Below are 18,036 nucleotides of genomic sequence, written 5' to 3' on the forward strand. Positions count from 1 at the left end.
TGCATGTGTGCATAGGTGTTTGTGTCAGGGTGTATACTCTGTGAGATTGTGTCAATGTTTTTAGTATTGTGTCATGGGTGTATACTGTCTGGGTGTATATAGTGGTGTGTGCATGCTGTGTCTGAGTGTGTATAGCTGTCATTGTCTAAGTGTGTGTAGAGCAGTGCATGCATATGGTGTCTGATTGTTTTGTGTGTCTACTGTGAGTGTAGGGGAGTCATTGTGTGTATATATAACAATGTGTGTACCTGCCATATATAATACAGGTGGACTGCCAGTCATAAGGTAGCAACCCTAGCACCTAATCTATGCAGACTCTGCAGCATGTGTAGCTACTGTCAAACCACCCAAGGGACTAGATTTACTTAAATCTTAAGTATGCCCCTACAATCTCCCAATAGACCAAACTCAATCATATCCCCACATACCCCTAAACCAATGATCACATTATACCAATATTTTTACCCCAATCCCCACAGAGCCTTTGATCAGGAAACTTTGGACCGGGCGCCGCTGACAGGCTGAGGGTGTCAGCTGACACACTCAGCTTATCACTAGATCCCCATTCGGAAAACAGAGTAAAAAAGACTCAGACCCTTTTCACTCCAATTTCTATCATCACTTTGGTAATGGTTTAACCATTTAAAGGGACACTTTAGAGTTAAATTAATTATGTTGGTACCTGGTTCCCCTTAGCTTGCATGAGAAGATGTAGTTTAAAATCCGTTTTCGCCAATCGCTTGCCTTGGCTTGCCCCGCCTTCATGGCTGAAATTATTCATCTTGATGATCTTAGCCCATTCAATGCTTTCCCATAGAAAGCGTCGGGAGGCTATTGTGCATGAGCAGCACTGCCCTAATCAGCATCACCTCATAGAGACGCATTGAATAAATGCATCTCTATGGGGAACGTTAAGCGCCTCTATGTAGCGTAAAGATGCTGAACGCCAGTGCTGCACACTGTCCCAAGGAGCACCTCTAGTGACAGTTGGAGTGACTGCCACTAGAGGTGTAACTAGCCAGCAATGTAAAAAACAAACAAAACAAAAAAGGCAGTGTTTACAGTGAAAAAGCTGCAGAGACAGGTTATAGATACCAGAAATACTACATTAAGATGTAGTGGTTCTGGTGACTATATAGTGTCCTTCTAACGTAAGATGGGGTTCATTAATTTACTTAGCTCCATTCCCACAGACCACTCAACATGCTATCATATTGCCAGAATTTCTGTGTCCCTAGCTACACATACATCTGACTTTATCCCTAGCTTCAAAGATCCACCACCCCCAAGGCTGGTACTCTAGTGGTGAAGTAGCTATGAGATAGGTGGTCAGTGCGCAGTCCAGCTCTCTAATTTCCTCTTTGTTTTGTGAGAGCCAAATTTGGAGAAGGTAAGGTTACAATATTCCCCAGTCCCTCTCTCACACCTCTGAGAGCAGCAAAACTCTATTCCCCCACAATACTACTTGCCATAATACATAGAATTTTTGGGTCACTCAAAGTTTCTCACTAGGTGCAGATTTTATTAGGAACCATGAGCACAAAAGCTAGTAATTCAGCCAAATTGGCAGTTGTCAAGTCATTGGTATAGGGCAACAACCAGGAGTGCAGTCCCTTTTTGTTAAATGGTATCCCCCACAATGCCATTCCTACCAGCTCTCAAAATGGGATGCTGCAGGGAGGAGGTGAAAGGTGGTGGGCCAGTAACGTGATTGACCCACACTAGCAGATCAGCCTGGCATGAATGTACATTAGGCTGCCTGCCAATCACGTAAGGCCAGCCCACTCAGGGAAAACCCTGCAGCAAGCACAGTTTCAGTAATGGCAACATAGCGCAAGCCTGTCTAATAATGCACTCGCACTATGCTTGCTGGGGAGAGTTTGAGGTGACCCCAAAAGTTAGGATGGTGGGACAGGACCCAGAATACGGATAGTTGGGAGGCATGCAGTACCACAACTAAGGAAGGGACAAGTAATGCAAATACTCAGAGCAGCATACTGAGGTACTAGTCCCTTAGTTTATAGAACACAAAAAAAGGATTTTGTGACAAATGTTATAACATTTAGTTGAAAAAAAATGACAATGATAAAAATTAAAGGTCCTTTTTCTTTAAGTAAGCATTGCCTGTGTTACAAACTCATATATGTAAATGTTTCTTTGCATCTAGTTGGAGATGTCACTTTTAGTAAAAAATAAACAAGAAGAATACAAACTGTAATAATGGATATCCTAGACCAGGGGTAGGCAACCTTTTAGCAGCACTGTGCCGATATAGGATTGTGATGTCCCGAAGCGTGCGGCCCTATTTTTTTTTTTTAATTGAGGTGCGTGTGCTGCCGTATTCTGCTTGTGTTATTTTTACTGTAATTGCTTTGTATCTTTGTATATGTGCGTATATGCAGGGCCGTCTTTAATATTGACTGGAACTGGGCAAAGCATTTGCTTGGGGCCCCCTGGACCTTGTCCCCCCTCCCCAGGCGTGCAATCACGTCCTCCACCCCAACGCTGACACACACAGACATGCTGACACACACACACACAGATATACTGACACACACACTGACAGACAGACACACAGACATACTGACACACACACACACACACACAAGCATACTAACACACACAAAATTTACACTTTAAAAACCCACCCTCCAGTTTCCTACCTTTCCTGCTGGTGGCTGAAGGTGTTGGGAGTTGGGGTCTGGCTCTCTCGTCTAGCCCCCCGCCACTCTGCCTACTCTTCTTTCTTGCGCGCCCCTCTCTTTGTGGGAGGAAGTGATGCATGGCAGTCCCTTCCTCCCAGCCTGCTGCCAAAAAGCAAGGGGCCCACTCGCGCTGTTAAAGCACCTCAGCACGCGACCAGACCCCTGCTGACAGAAGCCCACTGGGTGGCCCTTTGTGCATGGGCCAGCCAGGTGGCCTCCTTAGTGTGCGGATTACCGGCCGGGGGGGGGTGAGAAATAGTTCAGGCCAGCGGGGCTCACGGTGCAGCTGCCCCGTTTGCCCCACGTTAAAGACGGCCCTGCGTATATGAGCGTATATGAGTATATTGTATATGTTTATGAGCGTATATGAGTATATTGAGTATTGTATATGTTTTGTATATGTTTTGTATATGAGTATTGTATATGTATTGTATATGTTTATGGGCGTTTATGCGTATATGAGCGTATATGAGTATATTGTATATGTTTCTGAGTAGTTTATGGTATTGTGTATGATACATATGAAGCTGTGTATGGGGGCTGCTTGTGGAATTGTGTGTGTGGATGGATATGTCACATTGTGTGTTTGGTAGTGTGTGGGGGCTGTTTGGGGTATTGCATGTGAGAGGCTGCATGTGGGGTTGTGTGCATGTATGTGGATTGTTAGTGGTGTTGCGTTTGTTCAAATTGTGTGTATGTTTGTGTGTGGGCTGTCCATATTATTTGTATGGTGGGAAGGGTTATTCTGCATTTCTGTGTGTATCTAGCAGTGTGGGTGGGTTCCCTGGGTTCCAGTGGGGACCAGGCCGGCCAGGTACATGTCAAAGACAGGAGCTGCAACTGCGTGCTGCTCTACTACGGTGTGGATTCCCATTCACAAGAGCTGGGAGGAAGTGATCTGAGATCACTTCCTCTACATGCTGCAATGCATAAATTGAGGATTGTCCTTCACCACCTTTTCGGATTAGCAGATATCTGAAGTTTTACTGGGACTCCTGATAAGCTAGAGCCTGTTTTACTGGGACTCCTGATAGGCCAGAGCCTGTTTGGCTCTAGTAGCCTTGAGTGCCGTGCAAAGGCACCTCGAGTGCCGTGCATGGCACTAGTGCCGTAGGTTGCCTACCCCTGTAACCTAGACATACATTTTTACAAGTAATATACCATATTGGTTTTTTGACTGTGGGTTAAAAGGGGCATATTAGCAGCTTTCCAAAGAAAGAAAAACAAACATGGAAACATGAAGAAAAGGTCACAGACACACAGTGCGTATTGCAAAACAAACAGGAGCACACATTTTTTTTCAACCGACAATCAAAAACTTGTTTTTGTGTTAGCAGATAACACAAGGACACCCCCGGCTGTAGTGAGAGTAGAGCTTCATGATTTTTGTTAATAATACATAAAAAAAATGTAACCTGTTTCTAAATGTCATTAGTTTGTTCTGTCCTTTCAGGAGCGAAGAAGTGGATGAAATTTCACAGACAACCCTGGCCTCGTGATTTATTTTGGTTCTTAAAAGGTAGTCTTATTGAAATTCCATAAATCCCCAACTCAGTAGGAATTAATGGCATATGAATCCCTGCATGTTCCAGTAGATTCATTCTTAAAAAAAATATTAGCATTAAATGTGGACTCTAAGCACCATAACCACTACATGTTACCGTAAGAAGATCAAACAATTTTACACATTTTTACACCTACCTAATAGTAATACGGAGGTCAAATTAACCCACTTTTGTTTTTTTTATTTTTTTTTACAATTTGATGTAGCGGCTGGATAGCAAGTGCTGGCCAGCCACCATATGGTCAACCCTTGCAATGACAAGCGGGGAATTATTACTTGAAATTATCATGCACATGCAAAACATATGTTAAATCCCCCCCCAAATGCATTGAATACTTCATTTAAATATACATGATATATTCAATGTAAATATTCAAATATTGAGAGATCACCAAAGATGACCTCTAATCCAGCACTGCTGTTTCCTCGTCTTTGTGGGTGTTACTCTTCATATAACACCAACCGTTGGATCACGGTTTAGTAAAATATGAGAATTCCCATCCCGATCGTAAGTTGGCCATTTTCACCGGATTTTGTGCAAATGCAGGTTTCTTATATAATATAATGAGAGTGCTATGGGTGGGTTTTTCTAACGCTTTCTCCTAATCAATGTTAGCCAGATTGGGTACAACATTACATTGGTAATGCATAAATGTTAATTAGACATAATCAATGTGGTAGGAACTTGATTAATTTGAAATATTCCAAAAACAGAGGTGGGTACGCTGACTAAAGCCATTTTAACACAGGAACAAATTGCAGCAGAACACGCAACAATACAATATATCCTACTTTACTAGTATCACTACTTAAAGATTCTATCTGGTTGCATAGCGCGGCTGTGATGCTTTCTGTTACCATGGAAAATGCACTACATACCATAAATCCTCTGACTTAATTATGTTTTTTTCTACTCCATGAAAGGTTTTTGTAGTACTGCTAATATTTTAATTGCATTCAGTGACACTTCTTGGCTTTTTGATATTTCTTTCATCTTTTTTTGGCCTTTTCTTTACCTTAATTATGTGCATGATTGGCTACACCTTCTTTCATGTCTACAAAATTAGCTCAAAGGACTAGACCTGTGTACTCTTAACTATGCAAGAGATTTATGAGATGACCTAGTTTGGTGTCAACTTTATTTTCTGAATATCAGTATTGGATTCCAGTTTTCACTTATCTGTGTTAATTAATATGCCCTTTCCTCTATTGTGTATTGTTCCAGTTCATTTACAGTATTATAGTTTTATGTTTAGCTGTGATCTTTACATCATGTAATCCCCTTAAAGGGCATGACCTATAAGTGCTACTGGTAAATGCTTTTTTCCTAACAGAATTTATAACCTGCATGGAACAATTAATGGATGCACTGGGTACTTTACAATAATACATTCACATTTACTACTTTCTAAATGCTCATTTGGATGTTCGTAAAAATGTTAGACTTGTGAGAGAAACAAATATTTTATTAAAGTTAAAGCATATCTAACAATTTCAGGTGTCTTTGCACAGATCCGGTGTGGGTCCGGTGGCCACGGGTTACAGAAAAGGTGAGTTTTGTAAAAGGAAGCAGGGGATTTGTAAACAGGAGCCTGGGCAGGGGTTTTGTAGAAGGGGGACCGGGCAGGGTTTTGTACAAGACAATTAAGAAAACAAACAAACATTAGAAAACATTCAAATAAATTAGTGGGTGTTTTTTAACATTTGTATGAGGGGGGGGTTCCAAACACAGGATCTGCCCCAGGTGCCAAGTGCTCTAGGTACGCCCCTGATTCTTATAACATATATAGGTCTTCACCACAACGCGTGTATGAAATATAGAGCAGAATATTGAAACAATATATAGTGTAGCATGTAATACAGCTCTGGATAGTTATATAAATGTATAATACATGCACTCCCATGATTCAGAGCCTTGTGTGGCTCCAATAAGGGGGTAATATTGGGGTAATATTCAGCCAGATGTAATCAGCCGTATTGTGTTAGACAAAAAAAAAAGACAAAATAGTGCTCTCTGTAGACAAAACCATGTGGAATAAAAAATAAATAAATCCTGCTTACATATTTCTGATCAACAAGATCTACAAGGAAGGTAAAAAGTAACTTTATAAAAAAAACAATAAAAAGCATATAAAAACACTAATGCGTTTCAGCTTGTCAAGAAGGCCTTTTCTCTGTCTTACATATGCACTATCTGAAGTGCAATCACCAACCAATATCTACAAAATCCCTAACATTGTGAAATAAATAAAAATATTCCACCCTTCAGCTCCAACAGCTTAAATGGACACTATAGTCACCAAAACAACTTTAGCTTAATGAAGCAGTTTTGGTGTATAGATCATGTCCCTGCAGCCTCACTGCTCAATTCTCTGCCATTTAGGAGTTAAATCACTTTGTTATTGAACCCTAGTCACACCTAGTCACACCCTAGTCATACCTGACTCGCACAGCCTTCTTAAACAATTCCTGTAAAGAGTCATTTAAAGTTTATCCTTCCTTTATTGCAAGTTCTGTTTAATTTAGATTTTCGTATCCCCTGCTTGCCTCCTGTATGTGATTAAAGTTCAATTTACAGAGAAAGAGATACAATTGTTATAGGTAAATTACATCTGACTGAAAGTGAAACCAGTTTTTTTCCATGCAGGCTGTGTCAATCATCGTCAGGAGAGGTGTGACAAGGGCTGCATAAACAGAAACAAAGTGATTTAAGTCCTAAATGGCAGTGAATTGAGCAGTGAAACCCAAGAGGCATGATCTATACACTAAAACTGCTTTATTTAGCTAAAGTTGTTTAGGTGACGATAGTGTTCCTTTAAGATATGCAATTCACATTACAGAACTTAAAAGGGGAATAAGTAGTTTCTTGTTCATTCAAAGTGACAAACATGATATTGTCACAGTAAAAACCTGGCAACACGGACTGTCTATGACAGAGGTATGCTTTGCACACCATTAGACCTTTGGATGGTCAAATAAACTGAATAAACGATTTGTGCCACAAACTGGAATAGCAAATCATTAAACCATTACAAATGGGCAGAGGCAAATTAAAATATAGATAAAATGTAGATATTATATGGAATCTTGCATATTCTATTCACATGAGATCCAGGCGTCTGGAGTAAGCATGAGTAACGATGGTATCAGTAAGTCACATGGCTTTCTTTGTCTGAACCAATAGGATTCATATGAATGTATTTGATTTGTGTAACTATAAAGAAAAAGGTTTCGTCACATACATCATTTATTTAACTGGAGTCCAACAATTAATATCTGCTGTTGAACATCCATCATCCTGTAACATCCTTTGTTATCTTATTTTATATTAGTAATTATAAGTAGAATAAACCTAAAGAAAACATAAGTTTCTAATAGACACACAGAAGAATTATAATACATGTATATTAACATCATGGCAAGCCAACCAACAAGAAGAAGAAAAAAGATAAATATATATTATAAGAATGATTTTTTTCCCCACTTATTAAAATAATATATTTTGTGGAATGGAAAGGAAATAAGTACTTAAACGTTTACTCCAAGCAACCTTACCACCTCATTGATTTGAAGTGGTTATGGTGCATGTAGTCTGTATGTGCAGAGTTATGCTATGCACAGATGTTAACACCTCAACTACTGGAGGTTTAACTAAGTTCAGGTCTGGCAAATATTGTTTCTGTACAAAACTGGAGTCTGACGCCAGACAGCCAATGGCGCAGTGTGTTGAGTTTATCCTCTTTTTTTCATTTTACAAAAGGCAAACTTCAGGAGTAAATTGTACTTTTAAAAATTAACCAGGTTACACCTCTTGGCTGTCAATTGGCCAACTGGGCATTTTACCTTGTGGAGCTAAACTCAAGAGGTAGGCACTTGCTCAATGGGCTGCATTGGGAAGTATGTGATTGGACAGCCACAGAAAGTCTGGGTGAGGTTAGAAGGGGAGGTTTTTCATTAGTGTAGATCTACTAAACAGATTTTTTTGAGCAGTGGAATTTCACTCAGAAAGAAAAAATGAAGAAGATTAAAAAGGGGGAGAAACCCAACAACAAATGTGTGAAGACCTAACCAAAAACAAAGAGGAAGCTGGAGGAAAGTTATCCGGACTCTAAATATTTTGGTACCAAGCCAGACACAATAGGTGTGTCTGGCTTCCCACCTGTGGAAAAGCTGTTCCACTAGTAATCTTGGTAATTACTTTCCAAAACACAAAGACTCCAGATGAATCCTGATGATACCACAGGCCACAAATGCAAGCAGAGTGTGTGGTTAAAGACAAGATAAAAATGTAAATTGTAAAAATGTACATAATTACTCAAAATTGTGTTCCTATAATAGTTCTCTCTTTCTTTCTTCTTTTACATCTGTTCTGGCTTCAGTCATAAAGCAGGGACAGTTGTTTCCCGAGAAGATATTTTCCCGATATGTTGCTGCTGGACTCTGCCTTCTCCTCTAGAATGCTCTGGTTACTTTTCACCACAATTCTAGAATGCGATTCTTAGTAGTGCTCTGCTTTGGAGTGGTTAAATCTACTTCAAATCCTAGCAATCTAAAGCAGAGCAAAACGGGACAAGCAATGTCAAATGTAAAGTAGATTGAAGCCAAGAGAACACCTGCCAAACCACGACTCTTTGTATATTTGCTGACTGCCCAGCTGGAACCTAGTATAGCATAATGATGGAAGTCACGGCTTCTTAAAAAAAAAAAAAACTAAATAAACTTATTCCATGTACTGACACATATAAAGTGGTTTATATCTACACACTGCTTTTCATGTGTTCTTACCGATCTTTCAGATATCTGAATACACACCATTATATATAAAATAATCAACACAACTTTTGGGAATTAACACAGTAAAGGAGGAGAATATATTTAAAAGAAGAAAAACAACCACAACAATAGGACATAGTCTTAAAATAGAGGGACAAAAGGTTTAAAAATAATATCAGGAAGTATTACTTTACAGACAGGGTAGTGGACGCATGGAATTGTCTTCCAGCTGAAGTAGTAGAAGTTAACACAGTGAGAGAGTTTAAGCATGCATGGGATAGGCATAAGACTATCCTAGCTATAAGATAAGGCCAGGAACTAATGAAAGTATTTAGAAAATTGGGCAGACTAGATGGGCTGAATGGTTCTTACCTGCTGTCACATTATATGGGATAGGAATAAGGCAATTTTATATATATGATAAGGCCAGGGACTGTACACTGAACAAAATTATAAAACACAACACTTTTTGCCCCTATTTTTCATGAGCTGAACTCAAAGATCTAAGACTTTTTCTATGTACACAAAAGGCCTATTTCTCTCCAAAGTTAAAGTTGCATTTTATTGTGGCCAGCCTAAGGCACACCTGTGCAATAATCATGCTGTCTAATCAGCATCTTGATATTCCACACCTCTGAGGTGGATGGTTATCTCAGCAAAGGAGAAGTGCTCACTAACACAGATTTAGACAGATTTGTGAACAATATTTGAGAGAAATAGGACTTTTGTGTTCATAGAAAAAAAGTCTTAGGTGTTTGAGTTCATCTTATGAAAAAAATGGGGACAAAAACAAAAGTGTTGCGTTTTTTAATTTTGTTCAGTGTATGTATAAAATTGGGCAGACTAGATGGACCGAATGGTTCTTCTCTGCCGCCACATTCTATGTTACTGTGTTTCTATATATAATATATATCTAGGTCCCAAAATGGTTGAAACTGTACAATCCATCGCTGGTTTCTGGCCAACGGTCCTATTGGATCATAATCTATGTTATGGCTTAAAACAGTTGTTTTTAACACAGCGTCCATTACTAAGGGAACCTGCTAGGTTTCTGTGCTATTTGCATATCAAGCTGGGAACTCTGGGATACTTGTGGAGACACGATTTCTCGAGTTTCTGTGCCAAAGGGGTCTATGCAAAGTTCAACGTAGAATATACAGGTGATGCACTACAGTAAATTATAATTATTTCTACATAAACACACTGCAAAATCTGCACAAATGCTTACGGTTTTATGTTACACTTGTGTACCATATGTTCTATTCCATTTCACAGGTGAGAAGTTTAGAATTTATAGAGGGCAGCCTGCTTGTATAAGGGGACAATCAAGGACAGGTAGAAAGCTAAGGATTGGAGTAGCAAACTACAAACACAACTTGGGAGAATGAATAGAATGCTGAATAGAAGCTAAAATCAAAATTTAATAAAAAATATGTATTTTTACCGGAGATCAAATTCAACCGTTGACGTATGAAAAGCACCTTGATTCCAGTAGGATGTTGCAAATACGAGGCATATTGTTTCAAACTTAAGCTTGTTCCTTTGCACTTTTCGAACATATAATCAAAATGCATCAATGGTTTAAAAGTACAGTGAACACTCTGCTCTTTAATTCACGGATGCTCATAAAAATTGCACGCTTTAGGGCTCGAAGCAATAAAATGGTATCTGTAGCTATCATTATATCCAATGCCGCAGCCTTTGAGGTGAGCATTTCTCTTATAATTATCTTGACGAAAAAAAATAGAGAGGTGTCGATCTTTCTTACAAATTTACCGACAATTTATATGCGAAGTGTGAATTGATACCTGAATTAAAATTGTACACATTTACAAAATATGAATAACTGGCGTTTATTATTGAGGAAAAGGGAAGCTAAAGAGAATGATCTAATACTCCGGTATAGTGGAGGGGATGGAACAAATGTAAATTCATAAATAGATTATAGAGTCTTAAAAGATTATGAGGTAGGAGGTATTGAAGGTATGAAGATATTAGACATGAGTAGGATGAAATAAAAGGGCTTTACAGAAAGTGGTACAGACAGGTACATTCTTCCAAAAGGTAACATATGTGCTATAGATAAGAAGTAGAATTCATGAGAATGGGTCTCAGGAGTATGACCTTATCTTTTCTGTGTGCTAAAAAATATACTTTTTTTACATATCTAAATCTCTATCAGTGCTGTATCTTTATTGCTTTTGTTGCATTTTCTACATTAAGAATTTGGGGGCTTGCTCTCAGATACCATCACCACCAACTCCTGAGTGCCACCTTATACCCGATTATTGATTGCAATTTGGTACTTCTTAGGTAGGTAAAGAGGAAATGTGAACAGCGACTTTGACTAAAATAAAGATCAAACTCAAATTGAAGCTCAAGTTGGGTTGATGGTTGTACCATTGACAGGTTGGTTGGTTGTTTTGATATTTTTTGTGTTTTCTTTAAACAACCAACCAGATGACAGGATGAAATCAATCATGGCATCCGTAGGAAGAAAAGTGAGAACTTCTGTCCTCAATGTCAACAGCTTCTCTCTTTAAGTACTGACAAATAAAGTATCCGGGAGCTGTGCTACCATAAATACAATTTCTAGACTTTCCCGCATGCTCAAGACTGCAAACCAGTCCAATAAATATCTTCAACAGATCTTCTTGAACAAGAACAAAGAACTGCCAGACACATCTCTGGCTTTTGTTGCAAATGTTATAGGATTAGTACAATTACTGACTCTAGCTCCCTTCTCAATACTCGGACTGAAGCTACTAGGATACAAGATCTTTTGGAAAAAAATGACAGAAAGATTTGTAGAAACATAGAATTGAACAGAAAAAAAAAAAAAAGGTTTGGTGACTACAGTGCAGCCCTGCACCTCGATTCCATATTAAACTGAGATGTGTATTTTAAGACATAGAAATGAAGCAGACTGTATGGATGTAATTGCTATTAAGTTGTAGGTAACCGGAATCTAATTGCATGGGGTTCCTAGTACTAAATTCTCTGGATTAGGTGAAGGAATAAATTAACATAATTGCAGTAGGAATTAATTCAGGGTCCGCCTCCCAGCACATGCATGCACCTACATCTTCAGACGTTAAAGCTAGCAGTACAAATTATTACTGCAAATTGCATGCTGGGACTTACTAAAACTCTCACCTGTCACATCCAGGAAAAAAATAAAAATTAAACAGCTTCCTAGGTTGATGTGGTAAATCAAAGTGACCATAGATACCTGAAGATTTTCTAGAGCAGGGGTGCCCAAAAGGTAGATCCCCAGGTGTTCTAAAACTACAGCTTCCACCCATTGTACAGCGATACGGAACTTGCTGGCACTATATAAATAAAATAATAATAACTGTAAAGGCATTCTAAAAGCATCATGGGAGGCGTAGATCTGGGGATCTACCTTTTGCACACCCCTGTTCTAGTGCATATCCCTGAATACAGATGGATTATCTACATGCGGTAACCAGTAAGCATCATGATAATATTAACAGACTGCAAGCCAATCAATTAGGAATCCTACAGCATATGAGTTCTATATACCCCAAGCAGCAGTTGTCATGTGCTGCCACTCAACAACAAAAAGCTATTCACGTTCTGTTCTGCAAATCTCAACCTCCAATACTCTGTTTACCTGTAAAATAGGATTAAACCTTTGAGGTGTGAAAAGTATTTTCTTAAATACATATAAGTGATATTCACTCATTGTAATGGAAAATAGGATGCAGTTTGATTTTTTTAAACTAATTTTATGGCAATAAAAAGAATACAAAAATACATGTTTCTTACAATATTACTGCAGTAAGGTCAGAGTATTCTCAGTATGACATATCTATTAATTCTTTCAATGTTAATCATTAAAATTAGAAATGTCTGCAATATAAAACGAATGTCAAACTTAAGACTAAAGTAGCTAAACTGAAAGCAGAGGTGACTTGGATATTCTTTCGAGTTTGGCTATTTTGGCCTTGCCTTTGAAATTCACTTTAATTTCTTGACAAGTCCCACTATAGTGAATAACCCTGTTAGTCACACATTCTTCAAGGTTAATCCAGTCTGACTAATAAATTCACAAATGCAGATATGTAATAATATTTTCACTAAGTGTGTGAAGTTGTTGTTATTAGCCTGCCTCAAATATTCCTATATCAAAACTTTACAGAATGGATTTATGCACGAAACAGGAAATTATGACAAATAAGAATTTTAAATAGAAAAACTTTGGGAAAGTGTACTTTAGCGTATTTTATTATTTTTCAATTTTACAAAAAGCAAATAGCGTATTTTATTATTAACAGTCACTATTAAAGTAAAAACATTGTGTCTGGGATAATGGGCAAGAGCTCCAGACCTCCGTGGGCGCTGCGCTGGGTGCTGTATGTGCATAGTACAATGAGTGCGGTGCGTTCAAAGGAATACCTTGCATTGGGGGCTCTGTGTGCCAGTGAGGGTGCTCTGCAATGGGGTGAGGGTGCAGTCTGGGCCAGTGAGGGTGCTCTGCAATGGGTGCTGTCTGTGCCAGTAAGGTAGCTCTGCAACAGGGTGAGGGTGCTCTGCAATGGGTGCTGTCGGTGCCAGTGAGGTAGCTCTGCAATGGGGTGAGGGTGCTCTGCAATGGGTGCTGTCGGTGCCAGTGAGGTAGCTCTGCAATGGGGTGAGGGTGCTGTCTGGGCCAGTGAGGGTGCTCTGCAATGGGTTCTGTCTGTGCCAGTAAGGTAGCTCTGCAACAGGGTGAGGGTGCTCTGCAATGGGTGCTGTCTGTGCCAGTAAGGTAGCTCTGCAACAGGGTGAGGGTGCTCTGCAATGGGTGCTGTCGGTGCCAGTGAGGTAGCTCTGCAATGGGGTGAGGGTGCTGTCTGGGCCAGTGAGGTAGCTCTGCAATGGGTTCTGTCGGTGCCAGTGAGGTAGCTCTGCAACAGGGTGAGGGTGCTCTGCAATGGGTGCTGTCTGTGCCAGTGAGGTAGCTCTGCAATGGGTTCTGTCGGTGCCAGTGAGGTAGCTCTGCAACAGGGTGAGGGTGCTCTGCAATGGGTGCTGTCTGTGCCAGTAAGGTAGCTCTGCAACAGGGTGAGGGTGCTCTGCAATGGGTGCTGTCGGTGCCAGTGAGGTAGCTCTGCAATGGGGTGAGGGTGCTCTGCAATGGGTGCTGTCTGTGCCAGTAAGGTAGCTCTGCAACCGGGTGAGGGTGCTCTGCAATGGGTGCTGTCGGTGCCAGTGAGGTAGCTCTGCAATGGGGTGAGGGTGCTCTGCAATGGGTGCTGTCTGTGCCAGTAAGGTAGCTCTGCAACCGGGTGAGGGTGCTCTGCAATGGGTGCTGTCGGTGCCAGTGAGGTAGCTCTGCAATGGGGTGAGGGTGCTGTCTGGGCCAGTGAGGTAGCTCTGCAATGGGTTCTGTCTGGGCCAGTGAGTGTGCTCTGAAATGGGTGCTCTGCAATGGGTGTGCACCATAATAGCAATGCAATTTTTTTTATTTATTTTTTTAAACACTATAATGCACGTGAACGAAACGGTAAATAATAAAATACGCTAAAATACACTTTTACCAAAACGTTTTTTAAAAATTATATATATATATATATATATTAAATCGCCTTGTAAATTTTTAGATTAAATCGCCTTATACATTTTATAAATTTCGATTCTGAACTTCACCATAATGTACAGAATAAGTGAATACATTTTGATTTCAGTAAACAACCATTAAAAAAGCCACTGACTGAAAAAAACAACAGACAAAACATAAAGTTAGATGCAAATAACATTTCTATTGTGTGCACAAAATATAAAGTTCTAATGTAGCAAATATAGTAACTGAGTATAATAGCATAAAGAACACTCTGCCAGAATGGAACATTAACAAAAGACTAAAGTGCAGGCTCTGCATGGTGCTTGTATGCAAATATTCAGGAGCAGAACAGAGCACGTTGTGTAAAGCAAACAAATCACTGTGTAACCCAATGAATTGGCCAAGGCTGCAGCTGGTCTCTCAATCAGCAGATCACATTGTATGATAGATCTCTTACCCCTGGGCTGGACACAGAAGTTTCCTTGCATGTACAAGCTGTGATCTTGGGCTATAGGAGGTTTCAGGTCCTTGCAGTGCTGAGCACTGGTTTGTAGCCATAGTATCCCTGTATGTTGTGAATGGGGAGTTCAGTAGATGTGGGCTGGGGTGTTGCTGCCTGGTAATTACTGGGCTGGGTGACCAGCTCTGACAGTGCTGCCTCACAGCATTGGAATGTCTGAGCTAACAAGCTAAATGGCTCACTACTGATCAGACAGCCAAGCCATGTGGACAGCAGAGGGGGAGAGATGGCAAGCAGAGGGGAAACCCAGTGTTAAAAAAAAAAGGGAGGAAATGTCAATATTTTCACACTCCTGATTTGCCACTGACATGTAGAAAACTTTATTTTTTATTTATTTTTTTAATTTTTTTTTTTTTTTTTAGATAACTCCATACAAATATGTTAGGAGATAATACAGTAAAAGCAGTTATGGTTAACTTTTTTTTTCCAAGTGTCAAATTACAATTAAGGGAATAGGAATACTCTCCAAAATGGCAATGTTCCAAAGGAAAGAATTGTTGTACATTTTGTTCTTAATCTGGACATAGTGTAACAAAATTGTAAAAAATCTGCAACATCAAAACTTGTTTTCTGACAGACAGACAGGTGCAGATAGAGAGTTCATGTTAGGAAATGGATGTACAGTTGGGTTGCTCTTCTTAGAAGCATATTTTGTCATGCTGAAGGACAGTACTTGATAAGTGTTGTTTTGCAGTACGCAGAATTCAAATGCTACAAGTGCAAAGCAATTAAGAGTTTCAACATATCAAATTGACATCACTTGATAACATTTAGAGAGAGAAAAAAAAAACTCCTCTTCTCAATTGTACACCTCCCAACAGTCCCAGGTTTGATAGACAGTCCTTATGTATTTACTCCTGGCTGACACTCCTATTTTGTACCATTCATGTCAACAGTATTGTACAGCGCTGCAGAATTTGTTGGCGCTTTGTAAATAATAATAATAATAGAAACTATAATGGGTAGGATTTTCTTAGAACAGAAGCTATAGTATCCCACAGTGCAGTACAACCCCACTCGGGTATATAAAACAAAAACTTCACGTCTGTGTGCACCAACAACAGCAAAGTATAATCTATGGGTAGCAAGAATATGGGCGATCATGGGTCTACTCATATTCTGGCTATTCTGTGGATTAAATATATATGCATTCATATCTCTTAATTTTTTTCACATTTATCATGTTGCAATTGTTTGAAATATATATATTCTGCCTTAAATGTTCTAGAAATATGAAGGTTTCACAGAAACAGTCCTGCTGGTTCAGTCTCTGGGTAAGAAAACGTGTTTGGTGAGATGGTTAGAGACATGAATTTGAAGAATTGGAAACATTCTATTTGCTTATTTCCATGTGTATGAATCATTTAAAGTCAGCGAATTCTACCTGTACTTCTGATTTCTTCACATTTGCTTTCCCAGGCCTTGTGCCTGCGGATCTTGTCTTGCATGTGATCATGGCCATATGGAAAGTGTTTAGCAGGTAATGAAGACACAAATTGAATTGCAATTTTAATAACTGTGAGTCTTCCTGAATGTGTGTGATCCATCCTTTCATTACAATACATGTACCATTTGAAGGATGGACCATTCTGGTGTAATATGCCCTACTGGGCACTGTGGGGAAGGTGGGGGTATGGTAGAGCAGTGCTGGGATCTTCACCCATTGCTGTATTCAAGGTCTCTCAATGTGCGGTTCCGTTCCCCCTCCTGACGTCAATGGGGCTGTGCGCGGTCCAATCACAGGCTCATCATGGAGAAGTCTGTGATTGTTCCAATTGCTGGCTCTGCACAGGTACAATTGCGCATGCACAGGTTAAAGTACCTTTATTGTAGAAATATATGATTTTCCTGTATTTACTGTATGTGGACATTATGTTCAAATGCAGACATTCTTTTTCTTACATTTTTTAGTAAGCTGCACTGCTAGTGATGCCTTCAGGGTCCTTACAAATACTTATAAGTAAGTGGTTTTTTTGTTTTTTTTGTAAAAGCATTTTATTTATATACATTTTTGTGACACCTACTGTATGAGAGAAAAATATAATTTTTGCTTTTATGTTAACATTTCAGACTCTGTGTGATGTATTGCGAGATAACGGACATTGTATACTGTCTAAAGCTTTTAATTTCCCAAATATTTGCATAGAGAGGATAAACGAATAAGTGAAAAATCTAAACTGTGTTAGTTTACATATTTTTAATTACAATATGTTTATATGCTAACTATGCATCCATTCAAATAAATGCTACGCTAATATTTTTTTCAATCAAAGTGCTTGGTAGTGAAGAAGTTAAAGGGACATGTTAAGCTAATACTTGCATTTTAAATACAAATGAGTAATGCATTATAGAAAACATTTAAAGACTTTCTTGAATACAAAATGCGTAACTTGCATTATCTGCAGATCAAAACTAAACTTATGCGCCCTTTTGCTACGAAGCAACTTGCTTACATAATGTTGGGCAGTGTCCAATCAAATGCTTCTCACAGAGCCGATTAACCAATCAAATGCTTTTCACAGAGCTGATTGACCAATCCAATGCTTGTCATAGAAAATATTCTCATTTTTGATGGGACTGAACAGAGCTTTCAATGTGTCATACATTCTATAGTATAATATGCTCCTAGAGAGCTCTCAACTTGTTGTGAATGAGTTCAAATAACAATAAGGCTTCCTGATCTTCCGAAATCATCCAATGCTCCTTCATTTTGTACATTAATATCAACTGGACATCTGCACATTTTAGCAGATGGCAGCAAGGTAACACAGCAACTAAAACAATAGACAAGTTGAAAATATTTTAATATTATCAATTAAGTTTTTGTACCAGTGCCCGGATTGGCATGCATTGATGAGCAATATTATAACGTAAAAGAATCATCAAACTTTTCTCATTCAATGAT

The 18,036-nt window shown here is 39.2% G+C and overlaps 1 protein-coding gene across 5 annotated transcripts in view; it reads right to left on the bottom strand.

Annotated features, from left to right (window-relative positions):
- Positions 1-15,173, bottom strand: part of PLCE1 (phospholipase C epsilon 1) — a 341,969-nt gene extending 326,796 nt beyond the window's left edge. For all 5 annotated transcript variants that reach the window (XM_063434573.1, XM_063434570.1, XM_063434572.1 and 2 more), the window contains exon 1: positions 15,069-15,173. The gene's annotated coding sequence lies outside the window, so the exon portion shown is untranslated. The remainder of the gene's footprint in view (positions 1-15,068) is intronic.
- Between the last annotated feature and the right edge of the window lie 2,863 nt (positions 15,174-18,036).

Source organism: Pelobates fuscus, chromosome 10, assembly GCF_036172605.1.
Source record: "Pelobates fuscus isolate aPelFus1 chromosome 10, aPelFus1.pri, whole genome shotgun sequence".
Classification (NCBI taxonomy): domain Eukaryota; kingdom Metazoa; phylum Chordata; class Amphibia; order Anura; family Pelobatidae; genus Pelobates; species Pelobates fuscus.